This window comes from Eurosta solidaginis, chromosome 3 (genome assembly GCF_040869045.1).
Source record: "Eurosta solidaginis isolate ZX-2024a chromosome 3, ASM4086904v1, whole genome shotgun sequence".
NCBI lineage: Eukaryota > Metazoa > Arthropoda > Insecta > Diptera > Tephritidae > Eurosta > Eurosta solidaginis.
The window spans coordinates 98,562,138-98,576,836 of record NC_090321.1 but is presented as its reverse complement, the minus strand read 5'-3'; the positions used below and the strand labels follow the sequence as shown (position 1 = coordinate 98,576,836).

General features: G+C 38.6%; 1 long non-coding RNA gene and 1 pseudogene across 1 annotated transcript in view; one reads left to right on the top strand and one right to left on the bottom strand.

Moving 5' to 3' along the window:
- The window catches only part of LOC137244200 (uncharacterized), a 79,211-nt gene extending 66,691 nt beyond the window's left edge, over positions 1-12,520 (bottom strand). Inside the window, exon 1 of the long non-coding RNA XR_010950841.1 lies at positions 12,401-12,520. This is a non-coding gene — a long non-coding RNA (uncharacterized lncRNA). The remainder of the gene's footprint in view (positions 1-12,400) is intronic.
- Positions 1-14,699, top strand: part of LOC137247287 (protein fuzzy-like) — a 70,064-nt pseudogene that overhangs the window by 13,029 nt on the left and 42,336 nt on the right.

Here is a 14,699-nt window from a genome sequence, read left to right as displayed (position 1 = left end):
GCAGGAATACTGTTCGTGGTATTATATATATAAATAAATTAGCGGTATCTAACATTTGATCTTCTGGGTCAACCTGGTCCACATTTTAGTCGATATCTGGAAAACGTCTTCACATATACAACTACCACCACTCCCTTTTAAAAGCCTCATTAATACCTTTAATTTGATACCCATATCGTACAAACACATTCTAGAGTCACCCTGGTCCACCTTTATGGCGATATCTCGAAAAGACGTCCACCTATAGAACTAAGCCCCACGCCCTTTTAAAATACTCATTAACACCTTTCATTTGTTACCCATATCGTACAAACATATTCTAGAGTCACCCCTGGTCCACCTTTATGGCGATATCTCGAAAAGGCGACCACCTATCGAACTAAGACCCACTCCCTTTTAAAAAGAGTCATTAACATCTTTCATTTGATACCCATTTCGTACAAACAAAGTCTAGAGTCATCCGTGGTCCACCTTTATGGCGATATCTCGAAAAGACGTCCACCTATAGAACTAAGCTCCACGCCCTTTTAAAATACTCATTAACATATTTCATTTGATACCCATTTCGTACAAACAAAGTCTAGAGTCATCCCTGGTCCACCTTTATGGCGATATCTCGAAAAGGCGTCCAACTATAGAACTAAGCCCCACGCCCTTTTGAAATACTCATTAACACCTTTAGTTTGATACCCATATTGTACAAACATATTCTAGAGTCACCCCTGGTCCACCTTTATGGCGATATCTCGAAAAGGCGTCCACCTATAGAACCAAGGCCCACTCACTTTAAAATGCTCATTAACCCCTTTCATTTGATACCCATATCGTACAAGCAAATTCTAGGGTCACCCCTGGTCCATCTTTATGGCGATATCTCGAAACGGCGTCCACCTATGGAACTAAGGATCACTCCCTTTTAAAATACGCATTAACACCTTTCATTTGATACCCATATCGTACAAACAAATTCTAGAGTCACCCCTGGTCCACCTTTATGCCGATATCTCGAACAGGAGGCCACCTAAACAACTACCACCACTCACTTTTAAAACCCTCATTAATACCTTTAATTTGATACCCATATTGTACAAACGCATTCTAGAGTCACACCTGGTCCACCTTTATGCCGATATCTCGAAAAGGCGACCACCTATACAACTACCACCACTCCCTTTTAAAACCCTCATTAATACCTTTAATGTGATACCCATATCGTACAAACACATTCTAGAGTCACCCTTCGTCCACCTTTATGGCGATATCTCGAAAAGGCGTCCACCTATAGAACTAAGCCCCACGCCCTTTTAAAATACTCATTAACACCTTTCATTTGATACCCATATCGTACAAACAAATTCTAGAGTCACCCCTGCTCCATTTTTATGGCGATATCTCGAAAAGGTGTCCACCTATAGAACTAAGCCCCACGCCCTTTTGAAATACTCATTAACACCTTTCGTTTGATACCCATATTGTACAAACGCATTCTAGAGTCACCCCCTGGTCCACCTTTATGGCGATATCTCGAAAAGGCGTCCACCTATAGAACTAAGGCCCACTCTCTTTTAAAATGCTCATTAACCCCTCTCATTTGATACCCATATCGTACAAAAAAATTTTAGGGTCACCCCTGGTCCACCTTTATTGCGATATCTCGAAACGGCGTCCACCTATGGAACTAAGGATCACTCCCTTTTAAAATACTCATTAACACCTTTCATTTGATACCCATATCGTACAAACACATTCTAGAGTCACCCTTCGTCCACCTTTATGGCGATATCTCGAAAATATAGAACTAAGCCCCACGCCCTTTTAAAATACTCATTAATACCTTTCATTTGATACCCATATCGTACAAACACATTCTAGAGTCACCCTCCGTCCACCTTTATGGCGATATCTCGAAAAGGCGTCCACCTATAGAACTAAGCCCTACGCCCTTTTAAAATACACATTAACACCTTTCATTTGATACCCATATCGTACAAGCACATTCTAGAGTCACCCTTCGTCCACCTTTATGGCGATATCTCGAAAAGGCGTCCACCTATAGAACTAAGCCCCACGCCCTTTTAAAATACTCATTAACACCTTTCATTTGATACCCATATCGTACAAACACATTCTAGAGTCACCCCTGGTCCATTTTTATGGCGATATCTCGAAAAGGCGTCCACCTATAGAACTAAGGCCCACTCTCTTTTAAAATGCTCATTAACCCCTCTCATTTGATACCCATATCGTACAAAAAAATTTTAGGGTCACCCCTGGTCCACCTTTATTGCGATATCTCGAAACGGCGTCCACCTATGGAACTAAGGATCACTCCCTTTTAAAATACTCATTAACACTTTTCATTTGATACCCATATCGTACAAACACATTCTAGAGTCACCCTTCGTCCACCTTTATGGCGATATCTCGAAAATATAGAACTAAGCCCCACGCCCTTTTAAAATACTCATTAATACCTTTCATTTGATACCCATATCGTACAAACACATTCTAGAGTCACCCTCCGTCCACCTTTATGGCGATATCTCGAAAAGGCGTCCACCTATAGAACTAAGCCCCACGCCCTTTTAAAATACACATTAACACCTTTCATTTGATACCCATATCGTACAAGCACATTCTAGAGTCACCCTTCGTCCACCTTTATGGCGATATCTCGAAAAGGCGTCCACCTATAGAACTAAGCCCCACGCCCTTTTAAAATACTCATTAACACCTTTCATTTGATACCCATATCGTACAAACACATTCTAGAGTCACCCCTGGTCAATTTTTATGGCGATATCTCGAAAAGGCGTCCACGAATAGAACTATGGCCCACTCCCTCATAAAATACTCTTTAATACCTTTCATTTGATACACATGTCATACAGACACATTCCAGGGTTACCCTCGGTTCATTTTCCTACATGGTTATTTTTATACTCAGTTGAGCAGAGCTCACAGAGTATATTAAGTTTGATTGGATAACGGTTGGTTGTACATATATAAAGGAATCGAGATAGATATAGACTTCCATATATCAAAATAATCAGGATCGAAAAAAAATTTGATTGAGCCATGTCCGTCCGTCCGTCCGTCCGTTAACACGATAACTTGAGTAAATTTTGAGGTATCTTGATGAAATTTGGTATGTAGGTTCCTGAGCACTCATCTCAGATCGCTATTTAAAATGAACGATATCGGACTATAACCACGCCCACTTTTTCGATATCGAAAATTTCGGAAAACCGAAAAAGTGCGATAACTCATTACAAAAGACAGATAAAGCGACGAAACTTGGTAGATGGGTTGACGTTATGACGCAGAATAGAAAATTAGTAAGATTTTGGACAATGGGCGTGGCACCGCCCACTTTTACAAGAAGGTAATTTAAAAGTTTTGCAAGCTGTAATTTGGCAGTCGTTGAAGATATCATGATGAAATTTGGCAGGAACGTTACTACTATTACTCTATATGTGCTAAATAAAAATTAGCAAAATTGGATGAAGAACACGCCCACTTTTTAAAAAAAAATTTTTTAAAATTCAAATTTTAACAAAAAATTTAATATCTTTACTGTATATAAGTAAATTAAGTCAAAATTCAACTCCAGTAATGATATGATGCAACAAAATACAAAAATAAAAGAAAATTTCAAAATGGGCGTGGCTCCGCCCATTTTCATTTAGTTTGTCTAGAATACTTTTATTGCCATAAGTCGAACAAAAATTTACCAATCCTTCTCAAATTTGGTAGGAGCATAGATTCTATGACGGTAACTGTTCTCTGTGAAAATGGCCGAAATCGGTGGAAGCCACGCCCAGTTTTCATACACAGTACACCGTCTGTCCTTCCGCTCGGCCATTAACACAATAACTTGAGCAAAATCCGACATATCTTTACTAAACTTAGCCCACGTACTTACCTGAGCTCACTTTTTCTTGGTATAGAAAATGGGCGAAATCTGACCATAACCACGCCCGCTTTATCGATATCGAAAATTACGAAAAATGAAAAAAATGCCATAATTCTATACCAAATACGAAAAAAGGGATGAAACATGGTAACTGGATTGGTTTATCGACGCAAAATATAACTTTGGAAAAAACTTTGTAAAATGGGTGTGACACCTACCATATTAAGTAGAAGAAAATGAAAAAGTTCTACAAGGCGAAATCAACAGCCCTTGGAATCTTGGCAGGAATACTGTTAGTGGTATTGCATATATAAATAAATTAGCAGTACCCGACAGATGATTTTCTGGATCACCTGGTCCACATTTTGGTCGATATCGCGAGAACGCCTTCACATATACATCTAAGGGCCACTCGCTTTTAAAACCCTCATTAATACCTTTAATTTGATATGCATATCGTACAAAAACATACCAGAGTCACCCCTGTCCCACCCTAATGGCGATATCTCGAAAAGGCGTCCACCTATAGACCTAATGCCTCCTCCCTCTTAAAATGCTCAGTAACACCTTTCGTTTGATACCCATATCGTACAAACATTCTAGAATCACCCCTGGCCCACCCTAATGGCGATATCTCGAAAAGGCGTCCACCTATAGACCTAGTGTCCACTCCCTCTTAAAATGCTCAGTAACACCTTTCGTTTGATACCCATATCGTACAAACATTCTAGAGTCACCCCTGGCCCACCCTAATGGCGATATCTCGAAAAGGCGTCCACCTATAGACCTAATGCCCACTCCCTCTTAAAATGCTCAGTAACAGCTTTCGTTTGATACCCATATCGTACAAACATTCTAGAGTCACACCTGGCCCACCCTAATGGCGATATTTCGAAAAGGCGTCCACCTATAGAACTAAGGATTACTCCCTTTTAAAATACTCATTACCACCTTTCATTTGATACCCATATCGTACAAACACATTCTAGAGTCACCCTGGCCCACCCTAATGGCGATATCTCGAAAAGGCGTCCACATATAGACCTAATGTCCACTCCCTCTTAAAATGCTCAGTAACACCTTTCGTTTGATACCCATATCGTACAAACATTCTAGAGTCACCCCTGGCCCACCCTAATGGCGATATCTCGAAAAGGCGTCCACCTATAGACCTAATGTCCACTCCCTCTTAAAATGCTCAGTAACACCTTTCGTTTGATACCCATATCGTACAAACATTCTAGAGTCACCCCTGTCCCACCCTAATGGCGATATCTCGAAAAGGCGTCCACCTATAGACCTAATGCCCACTCCCTCTTAAAATGCTCAGTAACACCTTTCGTTTGATGCACATATCGTACAAACACATTCTAGAGTCACCTCTGGCCCACCCTAATGACGATATCTCGAAAAGGCGTCCACCTATAGACCTCATGCCCACTCCCTCTTAAAATGCTCAGTAACACCTTTCGTTTGATACCCATACCGTACAAGCATTCTAGAGTCACCCCTGGCCCACCCTAATGGCGATATCTCGAAAAGGCGTCCACCTATAGACCTAATGCCCACTCCCTCTTAAAATGGTCAGTAACACCTTTCATTTGATTCCCATATCGTACAAACACATTCTAGAGACACCCCTGGTCCACCTTTATGGCGATATCTCGAAACGGCGTCCACCTATGGAACTAAGGATCACTCCTTTTCAAAATACTCATTAACAGCTTTCATTTGATACCCATATCGTACAAACACATTATAGAATCACCCCTGGTCCACCTTAATGGGGACATCTCGAAAAGGCGTCCACCGATAGACCTAAGGCCCACTCCCTCTTAAAATGCTCAGTAACACCTTTCATTTGATACCCATATCGTACAAACAAATTCTAGAGTCAGCCCTGGTCTACCTTTATGGCGATATCCCTAAATGGCGTTCATCCATAGAACTATGGCCTACTCTCTCTTAAAATACTCTTCAATACCTTTCATTTGATACACATGTTGTACAACCACATTCCAGGGTTACCCCAGATTGATTTTCCTTATTTTGTCTCCATAGCTCTCAACTGAGTATGTTATGTTCGGTTACACCCGAACTTAGCCTTCCTTACTTGTTCCTTATGTTGTCACCCATAGCTCTCAACTGAGTATGTAATGTTCGGTTACACCCGAACTTAACCTTCCTTACTTGTTTTATTTTAACTTTAAATATTTTCGATATTTCGACTTCAGTATAAACTCCTCATCAGGAATCTTAAGCTGTGAGCCCCTGTTGTGTGATTACTTTGGCCTGACGCTGGAGAAGATTATACTAGCTGCAGACTTTAACTGCTCTGGCACAAAATTGTATAACAGCATGCTAATTACTGGCAAAGATAGGTATCAAGAAACAAAAATTACTGGCGTTTTCCAAACTGAAAAAAACTGGAAAAGATTGTTTTGATGGTGAATGAGGACAAAAGGTAGTACCAGTTGTACCCGTAGTACTGTCATAAAGTACCCTCTCGGAAAACGAAGATTGTGCTCTACAAGCCACTAGCCGTATTCGTCCTGCTATATGGAGCAGAAGCATGGCAACACCAGATGAGGCCGCGTTGAGAGTGTTCGAGAGAAAAGTTCTTCGAAAGACTTATGAGCCACGTCGGCGGCGGTGAGTACCGAAAAAAATGTAATGATGAGCTTTACGAGCTTTATGCTGGCATCAATATAGTTCAGGGACCCAACAATTGCCAACTTTTAAACGGTTAGGCACCAATTAAACAAGAAGGTAAAACTTCAATCAACTTTTTAAGAGCAAGTGAGCGTGATCTCTAACGTGTTTTCCGCAAATCTATTTATATACTAACGGCCTGGTACGTGCTTCGCTACGTATAAAGTGAAATATTAAATCAAACTCATTTATTACAAAAAAGAAAGATATTTTATTATTTGCTAGCTATTTTAAAACTTAATCCAAAACATTTGGATAAAAAATATTTTTTGTTTTTTCCATTTTGAGCATCAATAAACAAACGGCTGGGGGTACCGACTCTGGAACAGGTAACATAAAGTTGGACATATGAAAAACATGATTCCTCCAAATTCACACCAAAAACGTTAAGTGTTTGCCCTTGGGCTTTGTTGATGGACATCGCAAATGATAAACGTACAGGATATTGTAATCGTTTGAATTCAAATGGCATATCAGTTGGAATCATAGGGATACGCGGTATTAAACAAACTTCTCCTTTTGATTTACGAGTTAAGATCGTAGCTTCAATCAAATTTGGCAATAAATTTTTCACTGCCAATCTGGTGCCATTACACAGTTTGGTGATTAATATTTCGCAATAATATAATCAAAGAACCCACTTTCAGATTCAAACAATGCGGTGGCATACCAGCCGGTTCTAATGAATTTTGAAAATTCAATTGGATAATTTATTGCCTCATCTTGATTCATAGCACTGTCAATTGATTTATATGTCGTGACTACACCTGGGAGTTTTGCTTGAATTTTAAAATTAATGGCATTGATATGAATGTTCTTCGTGTCTAAAATGGCGCGTTCTCTCAACCAATCATGATTTCCGTAATTCTGAAGAATATTTAGAAAACACTTTCAATCAATTCATCTATCGATTTCGTAACTGTACAAAAATTGTTCGGTACAGTGGTCAATCCGTTGGTTCTAGCGATTTGTATTATGCCATCACCAATTTCTAACAATTGTTTTGAAAACTCATGGGCAGCTGGATCATTTTGTAGGTGAATACGCATATTAATGTTCAGTGTAAATTTTTGTACATATCTCCAAAGAACTGATGACTTCAAACAGGCATTTATTTCATCGCCATTGTACACTCACCAATAAAATAATTGAAGTTAATCGCAGAACTTTTGCCATAGCAGAATTTCTTGAAATATTGCAAGTTAGAGTTTCAATCACCTGTACATTCAATGGCAATTTTAATGCAGGGCGTGCTGTCCGAGCACCTTCTAATAATGTAGCAGCAATTTCCGAAGATGCAAGTGCCAATGTAAATTTCTGTTCCGATCGAATAGTCGCTAAAATCAGTGATATAACGAACGTTTTGCCTGTACCACCAGGTGCATCCAAGAAATATAATCCACCTGCATTATTGGAAATGGCTTGCATGTTTGTGTCATATACATGTTTTTGATGAATATTCATTTTGGTTATATTCGATTGTACAAATAAACGCAAATCATTACAATTGAATTCCTGCTCACGTTGCAATTCACGATCAAACAGATCATGCATCTCACGATTTGGTGCAATCATACCCAATTGTACTAATGTTTTATTTGCAATCGTTAGACACATATCTTCAATTATTATCAAAATAAAATATCTTCTGCAATATAATGTTTATATTTGTTCAAATGGATTTGATGACATACATGTTGATAATATAATGGCAAATAGCATTCGTATTTGTTGAGGATGAGCCGAAATAGATGCAACATGAAGTGTTGGATCCCAATGTGCATCATCCTCCAACAAATGCAAAAGTTGGCATGCTTCACGGTATGTTTGACACAAATGACCGTTGACTGTTCTGAGTTCTTGAAATGATATTGGGCCATTCACGTTAACTAATAACAATCTCAAATAAAAACACTCAACATTGTTTGGATGTACTGTATATATTCTCCCAATTGCATCTGTTTGGAAAATGCCAAGATGCCGAGGGGCGACCCCGCTTAGAAAAATTTTCTTCTAATTGAAAAACCTTATTTCTAAAATTTTGATGTTGCTACCATCACACCGCGGTGGCCGCCAAGATGCCCATGAACTGATGTTCCTTGTTTACGTCTTTGAAATTTTTTCGAAGACACATTCCATGTGTAATACTGAGGCACTTCAGAATATAACAAAGTTATCGCAAATGTATCAGTTTCGCATAATTTGAAAAAAGCTGTTAACGTAGTTGCTGGTAGTTATGCTACTCTTTCCAATACATTTGCTACTTTAAAATAAACACGTTGGCCATTCTCAAGATGTACAGCCAAGTGAACAACCGCAGGATGTCTTTCGTGCATTGGAAATTTAATTTATTCTTTTTTAATTGAAAGAAAAATGCCACGACCACGAGAAAATACAGGTCGCCGAACGCGTCATGCAAATGCTGCGGCATTACAAAGGCGATCACAGACTCCAGATGAACGAGCACAAGCTAATGCATCGCAGCGTGAACTTAATGCACGAAATAGATCTGTTGTACCTGAAATTATGCGTGCTGCTTTTAATTACAACAGTCAGATTGATTACAGTTTGTACGGATATATTGGAATAATGGACGCAATATGTCCACATTGGGATGCGGCTAAATTTCCAGGTGAAACGCCCGGCATGTGTTGTGCTAATGGCAAAGTGAGATTGCCAGCTTTAGAAACTCCACCCGAACCATTGTCTTCATTAATTTTTGGGACTTCTGAAAATTCGAAGCACTTTTTAGTCATATTCAACAATACAATTCGGCATTTGAAATGACTTCTTTTGGTGCTACTAACATTATTATATAATTTTATGCCGTCGTTTAAGGTAAATACTTAAACAGGATTGTCCCAATCAATCTGAATCATAAAAGCATTCTATAGTTTTAAAAATTATTATGCAACATATACCTAAAATCGCATACATGTTGCATATTCAGGACCAAATTTATCATCAAGCTGGTTGTTATTGCCATACCCCGACGCTGATTATAAATTTTTGCAAATTTATTTTATTGGTGATGAAAATCGTGAATTGGATCAACGTTGTGCAATTGCTTTGAATACAAGACGAGAAACTATTTGTGAGCTACAAAGGTTTTTCCATCAGCATAACGCATTAGTTCAATTGTTCAAAATTGCTCTGGATCGTATGCCATCTGATAATCACAAAATCGTAATAAGGGATGATAGAATACCTTTTGGAGAGCACGAAAGGCGATTCAAAGCACCGACAATTGATGAGGTTGCAATTGTAATTCTTGGTGATCAGTTTCAATCCCGTGATATTATACTTCATCGCAGAAATGAGCAATTGCAACGTGTTTCGGAACTTCATCGTAGTTACGACGCATTACAATACCTAATATTGCATTGGAAAGGTGACAATGGCTATCATATCAATATACCAATGATTGATCCATGAACAGGTAAATAATATTTTCAGTGTGTTGAAATTTCATCATTTGTATAAATTTCTTAAGTCACATTTTGGACTTAGTTTCAGGTCTACATGCACAGAAAAAAGTTAGTGCCATGAATTTTTATTCGTATCGATTGATGGTTCGTCCACAAGAACAAAATTATATCTTGAGATGTGGTAAACTATATCATCAGTAAATCGTTGATATGTATGACAAAATAGAAACAGAACGTCTTAATTTTATTCCTTTCAACCAAGCAAAATTAAGATCTGAGCAATATATTCATTTGCATGATGCGATAGCGAATGATGCTAATATTAATGACATCGGACGTTTAACTATATTGCCATCTTCGTATATTGGTAGCCCTCGGAATATGAACGAATATGCACAAGACGCAATGTGTTATGTACGAAAATACGGTCGAGCGGATCTGTTCATTACATTTACATGTAATCCGCAGTGGGATGACATCAAAAACAATTTATTTGCAGGACAGTCGACAACCGATCGTCATGACATTACTGCGCATGTTTTTCGGCAAAAATGTAAAGCACTTATGGATTTAATTGTGAAATTGTATGTATTTGGGGAGGTGCGTTGCCATATGTACTCCATCGAATGGCAGAAAAGGGGATTGCCGCACGCACATATACTAATTTGGCTGGTACATAAAATAACTCCGGATCAAATCGGTAACCTTATTTCAGCTGAAATTTCTTATCACACGTCTGATCCTGAGTTATTTCAAGTTGTCGTTAAAAACATGATACATGGACCGTGCGGTGAACTAAATGTGAATTCACCATGTATGATTGATGAAAAGTGTTTGAAACGATACCCAAGGCAATTTACTTCAGAAACAATAACGGGAAATGACGGATATCCGTTGTATCGACGTAGATCACCTAATTATAATGGCAAAACGGCATACAATGCATAACCAGAAAGTTCAAGTTGATAATCGTTGGGTGGTTCCGTAATGTCCATTATTATCGAAAATATTCAATGCTCATATAAATGTGGAATATTGTAATTCTGTCAAATCCATTAAATATATTTGCAGGTATGTAAATAAGGGGAGCGCTATGACAATTTTCGGTGTTGCTGGTGATAATACAAATGATGAAATTACTCAGTATCAAGTGGGGCGCTATATTAGTAGCGATGAAGCTGCCTGGAGGATTATGTCGTTTCCAATGCACGAAAGACATTCTGCGGTTGTTCTCTTGGCTGTACATCTTGAGAATGGCCAACGTGTTTATTTTAAAGTAGCAAATGTATTGGAAAGAGCAGCATAACTACCAGCAACTACGTTAACAGCTTTTTTAAAATTATGCGAAACTGTTACATTTGCGATAACTTTGTTATATTCTGAAGTGCCTCAGTATTACACATGGAATTTGTCTTCGAAAAACTTTCAAAGACGTAAACAAGGAACAGCAGTTCATGGGCATCTTGGCGGCCACCGTGGTGTGATGGTAGCGTGCTCCACCTGCCACACCGTATGCCCTGGGTTCACACCCCGGGCAAAGCAACATCAAAATTTTAGAAATAAGGTGTTTCAATTAGAAGAAAATTTTTCTAAGCGGGGTTGCCCCTCGGTAGTGTTTGGCAAGCGCTCCGGGTGTATTTCTGCCATGAAAAGCTCTCAGTAAAAAATCGTCTGCCTTGCAGATGCCGTTCGGAGTCGGCGTAAAACAAGTAGGTCCCGTCCGGCCAATTTGTAGGGAAAATCAAGAGGAGCACGACGCAAATTGGAAGAGAAGCTCGGCCTTAGATCTCGTCGGAGGTTATCGCGCCTTACATTTATTTTGTTTTTAAATTAAATTTAAAAAATGTCTACATTGGCCGTGTTTTTTAACACGCGCGTATACGTTTCGTTTGCGCGTGTTAAAAAACGCCTATCTTCGCTTAGATAATGCTTAGGAGACCCATCTAGCGGCTGTGGTTAAACAACTAGCCACAGCAACAGGGTGTACCGAAAAGCGGAGACGCAACGCTCTGATGGCCATAGGGTATAACATATAGCTGAATCAGTTGCGATGAATTGTGGACACACATAGAATACATAGAATTAGTGTAGAGGGTGAAACAAAGACACATATTTCAGTTACATCTGAGTATAATGCGTATTGAAATTTAGTAGGACAAAATTTATACGCAGCAATTTCAGAGGTGTATTTATAGTTTGTCCACTAGCAGTCAATATAAAGTTTAAGCGTAAACGAATATACGCGTGTTAAAAAACACGGCTATTAATAGTGGTACACCATATGTTTTTTCAAATAAGGAAACACATGCATTCGGGTAATTCACTTCAACAGTTCAAAACTTACCGTTTTTTGCTCGGAAATTCGCTTTGCGCTATATTTCTTCTTTTCACAAATTCACACAAACTTCAATAATTATTAAACAAAAACACTATTTGCATTTTTATGTAATAATTTGCACCGCGGTAATTTCGGACACTACTGAACGTACCGGGCTGCTTCGTTTATTCTGCTAACGAATGGTGTTGAGGCCAAAGAAAACGCTCCAGCGATGTTTACACCCCAATGTCATTTATTCTCCTAATTTGAATTTTCTTAATGCTAAGAGCCAAAGCTCTATATACCTATCTATTCAAAATATTCATGTATTTCTCTATACAAAAAAAAATGCACCGTAATATTGTTCGATGTCTTTTCAAAGCCTACTTTGTTTTTCGATCTGCCTGCTACATACATACATGTTGATTAGGCCGTGTCGATTTGTGGGGAGGCAAAAAAATCGCCCATTGCTCTGTGAAAATCATATTCTAGGGATCAAACTAAGAAACTTTGCCGAAGGAACCATACCTCTAAAACGAATTCTGATGTCCCCCCCCCCTTTGGGTCGTAGGGGCAAATTTTGAAAAATCTCACTTTGAAATGCCTATGTTTTTTCTTTTTGGAGTTTATTTTTCTCTTTAGAAATTTATTTAGTCAGAACATATGTAAATGAAAAAATGAATTTTACTTAGTAATAGAAAAGAAAATAAAAAAAAATTATTAGAAATTAGCGTTTTTACAACCCCCTTTTAAAACCAAGGCATCACTGTGATGCATTTGCATGTCGTAAACATAGTTGTGTGGGTTTTTTATTCAACCGTTTTAAAAAATGAAGGTATCACTGTGACACAATTGCAGATCGTCAAATTGCTTGTTGTTTTTTTTAAGCCACCAGAAGACACAGCAGGTAGAATTGAAATTGCCCCTACCCAAAGGGGGGGGGGGGGGGGGGGGGCATCAGAATTCGTTTTAGAGGTATGGTTCCTTCGGCAAAGTTTCTTATTTTGATCCCTAGAATACGATGCAATGAGCGATTTTTAAATCGACCCGCCCTAATGTTGATATAAATATAATGCAAGTAAGTTTGTAGGTGGGAATAATAAGTAAGCTAGTTAAGACGAAAGTACATAAATTTTGAGAGCGAAAGAGCGTAGCTAAGTAGGTAACAAATCGTTTAGTAAATGATTAAACCATTATTGATGTATGTATGTTAATATGAAAACGTATAATCCGCTGGCTAAGTTGGATGAATGTGACCAAACAAATGGGTTTATGGTATGATTTTCAAAATAATTTCACAATACATTGAGCGCTTTTCAGCGCCTTCAGGTAAAAAGATTATATTGTTATGTGATTGAATATACGATTTTAACTGGTTGTAGTACATAAGAATGCAATCTCTTAACCTGAAGGCGAGTTCCCAATTGGTCTATATCTCGAGTCCTTGTTACACAGCGAAAAGAAAAACCCTCTTTACATTAGCATTTATCAACAACTTGCAATGGATACTCATGTGGTTCAAACACATCCTAGGGTTATCCGGGTCCACTTTTTGGTCTATATTTCGAGACCCTAGTCACGGAGGGGCATGAAAAATTATCTATACTATAGAAATCATCAACAACTCCCATTTGCTACCCATATTGTACAAACACATCCTAGGGTTACTCGGGTCCACGTTTTGGCCTATATCTCGAGACCCTGGTATCCGATTCTTAAAATTTCAAAACACAAGCCATCTACTGAATAGTCAGAAAAAAGCCTAAAAATTTGGTTTGGATAGGTGAGCCCGTTCTTGAGTTATAAAATCACAACGAAAAATGGCATTCATTTTTATATATATAGACTAGCTTTTCCCGGCGTACGTTGTAACGCCCGAGATCAAATGAATGTTGCGTTATTATACTCAGTTGAGCAGAGCTCACAGAGTATATGAACTTTGATTGCATAACGGTTGGTTGTACAGGTATAATGGAATCGAGATAGATATAGACTTCCATATATCAAAATCATCAGTATCGAAAAAAAATTCGATTGAGCCATGTCCGTCCGTCCGTCCGTCCGTCCGTCTGCCCGTTAACACGATAACTTGAGGTATCTTGATGAAATTTGGTATGTAGGTTCCTGGGCACTCATCTCAGATCGCTATTTAAAATGAAAGATATCGGACAATAACCACGCCCACTTTTTCGATATCGAAAATTTCGAAAAATCGAACAGTGCGATAATTCATTACCAAATACGCATTAAGCGATGAAACTTGGTAGGTGAGTTGAGCTTATGACGCAGAAAGAAAACTAGTAAAATTTTGGAGAATGGGCGTGGC